Genomic DNA, 8,888 nt, shown 5'->3' with positions numbered 1-8,888 from the left:
TAAATTATGTGTGTCTAGCTTAGCAGACAAGACTACGCATCTTGTATTTTCTTTAAGAAAATCTGTTCTCCCTTGCAACTTTAAATCTTACAGAAAACAATGAGTATATTCAGTTTGCAATAAATATTAGCTACATACAAGAGCATGCATTGCAATGAGACAGCTGAGGAAACACAAAATACAATATGCTTAATTAAATCTGAATTTCTGATAAGAAACAAATAAATTTTGTATGGAGCTGAAGTTATTTGTCTTAGTTATTCTCCTGGAATTCAAATGTAATGTAGCATCACAATTTTATATGTTAAATCTAATAACCTCATTTTATTTGTGTGTGTGTGTGTGTGTGTGTGTGTGTGTGTGTGTGTGTGCGTGTGTGCCGGTCAGAGCTTGAACTCAAGGCCTGGGTTCAGTCTCTGAGCTTTTTTCCTCTAGGATAACACTCTACCATAGCTCCACTTCCATCTTTGTTGGTAGTTAACTGGAGATATGTGTCTCATGGACTTTTGACTCAGCTGGCTGAGAACCAGGAACCTTAGATCTTAGTTCTTGAGTAGCTAGAATTACAGACATGAGCCACTGGTGCCTGGTTATAATTCTTATCTTACTTAATAATGCCTCAGTCCTAACTATTTTTTTTTGTCAATGGCAGCATTAAGGCATTGAATAGGTGCGGGCATTTTCTAAAGTCAGCTGATGAATCAGGACTGAGATTCAGATAGATTCATTTCAGGCATCATATTTCTAACCATTAAGGTTATGTTCCTGACTACTATAGGAAGTAGGTATAATTGTCCTCATTTATAAAATATTATTGCCTCTGTGTATGTGTGTGTGTGTGTGTGTGCTGGTACTGGGTCTTAAGCTCAGAGCCTGCATGCTGTCCCTGAGTTTTTGCTCAAGGTTAGTGCTTTACCACTTGAGGCACAGCTCCACTTTTTTTGGTGCTTAATTGGAGATAAGCATTTCATGGATTTTCCCATTCCAGATGCCTCTGAATGGCAATCCTTAGATCTCAGCCTCCTGAGTAGTTAGAATTATAGGCATGAGTCATGAATACCTGGCAAAAATATTGTCTTTAAGTAGTTGCACAAAGGAGTTTCAATCCAACCTGCAATTTTTTTTATTGTGAAAATACTGTACAGAGGGGTTACAATTACATGGGCAAGATAATGAGTACATTTCTTATCAAAGCATTGTAGCTTCCTCCTTTGTTTCCACTTCCCATCCCTTCCCATCCTCCCTCCCACCCTCTACCCAATCCTTCTCTCCCTCCCCCCCACCAAAGTTGTAAATCTCATTGTTGCAATGGGTCCACCTGTATCCCTTCCCCTCCCCAAATTATACCAACATCAAATACAGTGAAAGCAGGGGTTATACCGTGGGAGAGGGACATACAAAGCAACAAAGAAATCATCTTATAGATGTGTTAGAAACAATCACATGAAAGAAAAAAAAACATTTGAATACATAGCTTAGGGTTCATTTCCCTAATATCAACTTATCTGCCCTTTTCTGCCTGACTCAGACATATACTAGTTATTGCAAATAAGGGAAACCATGGGACCTATGTTTCTTTGTGCTTGGCTTACTTCACTTAATATAATTTTTTCCAAGTCTTTCCATTTCCTAACAAATGGGCAATGTCATTCTTTCTGATGGAGGCACATAATTCCATTGTGTATATATACCACATTTTCTTGATCCATTCATATTCTGAGGGGCATCTGGGTCCAACCTGCAATTTATGTGCACAAAGCATCTTAATGTCATCTTATTCATCATTCTTCCCCCTCTCTCATTGTACAGAACAGATATTGGAATTAGTGAAGGAACTTAGGTAATGTTATACAGCTAGTAAGAGAAACAGAATCCTGCTTGAATGTAGGGGATGCTGTCTCCAGAGTCAATACTTTTAATCATTATCCTTAAAGATAAAATCATATACCTAGAAATTTTCAAGGTCAGGAACCAATAAAGTTTTTAGTTGTTAATATTTTTTCAGGGTAATATGACACACAACATAATGAAAAATAAATGCCCAGGGAAAACCTAATGCCATTTGGTGTCAACAAATTATGTATAGTGTCACCAAGATTCCTTTTAGAGTGAGGATTTATTTTCCTATTTCTAATAGCTTAAGTGTTGGTATTAGAATATTTCTATAGCTAGAGGATCTGAACTATAGAGAAGCTGATTTATCTTTCAGCATTTTACCTTATGCAGATGTCAACTCAGAGGATTTATTAAACTTTCACAGCCTAAAGACCTTCAACATGATTGCAGTGAAAGTATTTCCTAAATGTTGCCCTGTCTACTTCATTTGGTACTTAGAGCTAGCAATGACATATTTCAACCCTAAAGAAACATGTAAAACTGTCTTTTAAACTTACTTATTTTCATTGGAGCTGGCCTGATTGTATTCTAACACAGTGGCTTAGAATGAAGTTAAATCAAAATACAAACATGGGCTTGCCAATAAAGAGAATTTTTAAGAGAAGCAAATCTAGACAATTTAACTTTTAAAAATGTGTTCATTTGAATCTAGCAAAAATAAGCCAAATGGATACATTTCCAATGACAGGCATAGAAATTGTGCTCTCAGAATTAAATTTGCCTCATCTCCCTGTTATTTGAGACAATTGGCTATTTGTGTGAAAATCAAGTAATTACATGCTTCATTGTTTTTTTGAAAGGGAAGATGCAGAGACAAAGAGAAAAAACACAAGTGAGGTCCACTTGTGGATAATAACACATTTGGGTCTGAACATTCAAACTAATGCTTTTGTTACCTTCACAGAGCCCATGGGTGGCTGGGTAAACTCTGACTCTGCTCTGGGTTCTGTGTTATGAGCTTGACAAATACTCACTTTGAGTAGATGAGAATTGTCTGTTGTAATACTTTTGAAGGCTCACCACATAAGAACAAAGTTTTGGATGGCTTCAATGTGGCCTTTTTTATGGTCTATTGGACAAATGCCCCGGAGTAGAATTGCTGGGTCATAGGTTTAGTCTTTTTTTTTTCTTGTCCATTATGGGGCTTCAACTCTGGGCCTGAGCTTGTCCCTGAATCCTTTATCTCAAGGCTAGCGCTCTACCCCTTGAGCCACAGCACTACTTCCAGTTTTCTCGTGCTTAGTTGGGGATAAGAGTCTCCTGGACTTTCCTGCCTGGGCTGGCTTTGAACTGCCATCCTCAGATCACAGCCTCCTAAGTGGCTAGGATTATAGGCATGAGCCACCGGCACCCTGCAGGTTTAGTCTTTTGAGAAACTTCAATACTGCTTTCCATAGTGGTTGAACAAGACCATATTCATTACAGCATTGTTTGCCACAGCCAAGATATGGAATCACCCTAGATGCCCCTTGGTGGATGAATGGATCAAGAAAATGGGATGTGTGTGTGTGTGTGTGTGTGTGTGTGTGTGAATTGTATATAGTGGAATATATATATATATATACACACACACACACACACACATATATAATGGAATTCTACTCATCTATCAGAAATAATTATACTGTATCATTCATAAAGAAATGGAAAGATTTGGAAAAAATTACATTAAGTGAAGTAAGCCAAACCCAAAGAAACACAGATTGAGAAATTTCCATCTAGGCAGCTAGAGTGCCTATAAATTTTACAAGTAAACACAGTGGATGGTAAAAAATACACCGAGACATGATAAATTATACAGGTTCCTAGACATTCACACAGTGAGACCAAATGGTGGATATTCATAGCAGAGGATCACAAAGACTCAATAGCTATGTGCATATGATCATAAAAATAATATTTTTAAATGAACTCCAAGAAATGAAAAAAAGAGATTTGTTGTTGTTGCTGTTTTGGTTATCTTTTCCTTTTGTCTTATTTGTTAGCTTATTTGTTTTGGGAGGGTAAAGGGGGATACCAAAAAAGATAAACAAAGGGTGAACAAATACAGCAGTAGTACTTACTAGACACTATGTGGAAAATGAACTATACAACTTGTGGGTGGAGATTTGAGGGCAAAACTGGTGGGGGGGGAAGAGGGAAGGAGTAATATGGTAAAAAAAAAAAAAGAAATGTACATATTACCTGACTTATGTAATTGTAACCCCTCTGTACCTAATCTCTATAATAACAATAAAATATATTTCAAAAAGAAAGTTTATCTTATGGAGCCTTGTGATGGTTTTAATTATACTGAGCCTAGGCTGAAGCTACAAATCTATATTATGGTTTTTTTGACATAATAGTTACAATAGTTCATGTGTTTGCATAAGTTGCAAACAAGTAAGATGTTATATTGGTAGACTTGTTCTTTCTGGTAAATGAGATAAGCAGAGCAGGCGACATCTTTCCTCCTTATAGTTGCTAAGGGTGGAGCACTTTCCAAGATTTTATATGAAGGATAGTCTGAAACTAGGGCTGAATCTCAGCCTTAATTTGCTGCCTTCTTTGCCATGTTGTTGTATTCTTTTTTCTTTCTTTCTTTCTTTTTTTTTGAGATATGGTTTGTTACAGGAATAACCCAATTTGCTGTTGAGGCTTGTAAGTTTATCTTCTGATAATTTTCTGAAAATTCCCATCTATACTAGGGAGAATTGGCTTCAAGCCAAATTTAAGGAAGTATAATGTAAACTCTTTATCTTGCTTCTGTTTGCCCTCTGGATTTGCCTTCTTTCATTGTGGCAAGTACTCTCATTGGTCTGTTCTTTTATATCCAAACATGCTTACTTCAAAATGCAGCCAGAGATGTCAGCCAGAGTGAATCATTATATTCTAAAAGGATTCTCCTTGTGAATCTCCAAAACTCTCTTTTCAGGTGACCGCAAAGAAACAAATCAATAAACTGATCCCCGGTTATACATAAATGTGATGCTATCATTTTCAGGCTATGTGCATTTGAAAATAGGCTAAGGTACTTGGAGACTAAGGTATACCAAGAGCTATTAAACTTTTTGTCTTATGTCTTCCTTATGATTTGTCTGGGGTGAACTAATTTTGTAATATGCTTAAACTTGTGGAGTTTCCTATATTTGAGAGTCCATGTCCTTCAAGATTTTAAGAATATTTTGTTGTTATTTTTTTTGCGTATCTCACCATTTCCCAACTATCTGTAGTCTTCTCTAAATTTTTAGGAGGTATTTCTTAGATAACCTCAAATATCAGTTATCATCATGAATAGTAATGGCTAGATTGTTGTAGCAATGATAATGATGCCTACAATGATGAAATAGCACAGGTAAAAAGATCACAGAACATTGTAGCTCTAATGACTTGAATTTATGTTCATTAGCTGTGGCCACAGCATTGAGCCTTTAATATCCCTATGGCAAAATAACAATTCATAGAGTGTTAAAGAATTTTGTAATTAGTAGGTTCCAAGAAACACTTATTTTTCTTTTTTTACTAAAATTGTTTAAAAATATTAAATCATATGGTTCTTGGGCATAGAGATATAAGCATGGTTTGGTTCACTTGAAAGGGAGCAGTGGTGCAGAATTTAGTTAGGGAAGTTGAATTTAGTTAGGAAGTTACATGTATGGGGGAAACAGGGTGGGGGAAATATAATGAATGAATGGGGCCACTTTGCTGAGGGAAGGGATAATGTAGATGCCTAATGAGGGCTATGATTAGAAAAGCCAGATGGGGCCAGATGAAGATTTACTGCTGGGCTTGAAGGATGGGCTTCATGCAGTTAATGAATATGATAAAATTCAATAACACTAATGGCAGTAGAATATGTTGACAGACCAAAACAACAACAACAACAACAACCAACAATCATCATCGTCTAGGAATAGCGTATTGGCACCTGGGCTAGGAAAGTAAAGATTAAGATTAGTGTTAACAGGGGTTATACTATAGGGGAAGAATATCCAAGAGAAACACACACACAAAAATCACATAGTACATTTTAGATACATTAAAAACAATAGCAAGAAAGGAAAAACAAGTTGTGTCCCTATCTTGGGGTTTATTTCACTTAATATCATCTTATATGGTCAGATGTACATAGCTTTTGACCTTTTCTGCTTGTCCTTGACTTATACCAGTTATTGCAAATAAGGGAAAACCCCTGTTTTCACTGTATTGGATGTCGGTTCCCTGCATCTTGTGTATACATTTTTCTATTTTGGGGAGGGGAAGGGAAATAACAAAACGCTGAAACAAGGATACAGGTTGACCCATTGTAACAATGAACTCTACAAGACACTATGTAGAAAACGAACTTTGCAACTTGGAGGGGGGAGTTGAGGAGGTGGGAGGGAAGGGATGGTAGGGGAAAAAACAAAGGAAGAGGTAACAATGCTCGATAGGAAATGTACTCATTACCTTGTAAGTGTAACCCCTCTGTACACTATTTTTACAATAAAAACAAAAAATAACATAGTGTGTACATTTCAAAGAGAGGGAGTTTAGTGACAGAATGGGAGCATAAAGGAAAAGGAAAAATTAAAAAGGAACCTAGTCAACAATTCAAGAAGAATGAGAAATTTGGAATTCAGGAGGGGAATAAATCCAGTGTTAACTATATGATCGTTGTGATCACAGAACAGCTGGATTGTCATACCTTGCTTTGTTGTTTTTCTTGAAATATCTGTGGTTTTGTAAATACTTTACTCTCTTCTGTGCAATGGCTATAAACTTTTCCTTCAGTATTTTCTAGCTAATTTATGCATGTCATCCAATACTTAATTTAGGAGCTATGAAACACCCTTTTTGGAGATATAATTGGCTCTTATTTCCTATCCAGGGTTGGTGAGCCTTCTGGAGGAATCCAGTAAAATCCTATCTAAACCTTCATGAAAATATCCACTGTCCTTTATTAGAATGGCCTGTAGACCTGCCTTTCTCCTTCAGAGGATGAGAAATTCTCTAGCACCAAGCACAGTAGATAGTTCATAGTAACAAGTAATAACTTACTTCTTGAATGAGTGATTGAACTCTAGCATAAAACACATGCAAACTTAAAAAGATGAGGAGTAAGAATTGTTGTTCTTTCTTTCTGTACTCACAGAAGATACAAATATATCCTCTATATTTGAATATTTTAAGTGTCAATTTAATTTTTCCCTAATGAATGGACAAAGAAAATGTTATACATTCACATATATAACTATACTTTTATACATAAATAAATATATATATCTTTATATAACTATCATAAATATATCTATATACAACTAACATTTATGTATATGATAGAGAGAGAAATGGAATTCATGCATCAGGAAGAAGAATAATATGCCATTTGCAAGTAAATAGGTTGACTTGGGAAAAAATGATGTTAAGAGAAAAAAGGCACATGTTTTCGCTTATATGTAGAAGTTAGATCTGTTATAAACATATATGAAAACACACACAAGGTAATATGAACATACACATAACATTATCTAAAGAATGGTTTACATAGTGGAAGTTTGCAAAGGTGTAAATCCTTAGAAAAATGAACTCATAGTTCAACAAAATGATTATCAGGAAGTTAAAATGTGTGTTGTGAGGAGGGACTGAGGGAGATCAAAGGGAATAAAGCAGACAGATGGAGAAAGGGCCATTGTGGCTGATGCCTAAGGCTGAGATCTGAGGATCTAAGGATTGCTCGCCTGGGCATGAAAGCCTGTTAGACTTTTATCTCCATTTGAGCACCAGAAAATTGGAAGTGGCATTGTGGCTCAAAGTGGTAGAGCGCTAGCCTTGAGCTGATGAGCTGAGGGACAGTGCCCAGGCCCAGAGTTCAAGCCCCACGACCCACCAAAAAAAAAAGAAAAAAAAAAAGAAAAGTAAGCATGGCTGCATACAGTCATAATATTCAATGTACATGGGTGAAAATAAAAACATACTTTTTTTAAAGAGGCCTTATTATTTTAACTACTCTTCTGAAAAGGTTCTTTGCTTAATCAAAATTCATTAGAGGAACTGACAGAATGGAAGTTATTTGAATTCTTTCCTGTCCTTCTTTACCAATGATAGAGAACAGATTTTTCTGTTCCTATTTTATCATTTTATTTTATATTATTCTATTTTAAATTTTATTGTATTCTATTTTATATTTTGCATTCTCACTACTTCTTAAGGTGCAACCAATGCTTTAGCTTTAGCAAATAATTGAAATGAAGTTTTTTTTTATTATAGCAATATCAATAAGATACCAACAGGAAAATAAAAAAGGAAGTCTTATTACATGTGATGGCAGTGCATCAGGCAGACAGGATGCCTGCAGGTGGTCAGCAGAGGCAGGCCAGCACATCTGCCCGAAGGCCCAAGTACGATCACAAATGATTTCCATAAATAGTGCTGCAGACTGCGTGTGTGCTGACAGGAGGAAAGGAGGCCGCTGCCCTTGGAGAGCAATGGACTTTTCTTTATGTTGTTCACAAAGAGGAGCCCACGGGCAGTGCACGCCATGACATTTGCCTTGGGTTTCAAAAGAATAGAGCACTGCCTGGCTGGAGGAAATTCTACGTGGCAACTGCCTGTGACACGTAAGACAAGTTATCATAGCTCATTAATGATATGAGGGAGACAAGAGGAAAATGTTGTCACCATTACCTAGACAAAACCACGGAATAGCCAAAGGGCAGCTCATGAAAGGAACACGGGGAGTGGGAAGCAGGAGGCTGAGGCAAAACAGGCTGTGAGCCTAAGAGAACATTAATTGAGTTGTGATATTCAGTGAGTCTGGTTTCTTACTTAACAACAGGGATACTACTTCCTATGGGGCCATAAGGATTAAACCAGAGAGTATGTTCAACAGAAAATACAATTATATATTTATGGTGAAGACAGCACAAACCAACCTTCCTTCCTTCTTTCCTTCCTTCCTTCCTTCCTTCCTTCCTTCCTTCCTTCCTTCCTTCCTTCCTTCCTTCCTTCCTTCCTTCCTTCCTTCTTTCCTT

The sequence above is a fragment of the Dipodomys ordii genome, unplaced genomic scaffold, assembly GCF_000151885.1.
Source record: "Dipodomys ordii isolate 6190 unplaced genomic scaffold, Dord_2.0 Scaffold30, whole genome shotgun sequence".
NCBI classification, from domain to species: Eukaryota; Metazoa; Chordata; class Mammalia; order Rodentia; family Heteromyidae; genus Dipodomys; species Dipodomys ordii.
The sequence above is the reverse complement of the archived record's forward strand: the minus strand, read 5'-3'. Positions refer to the sequence as shown.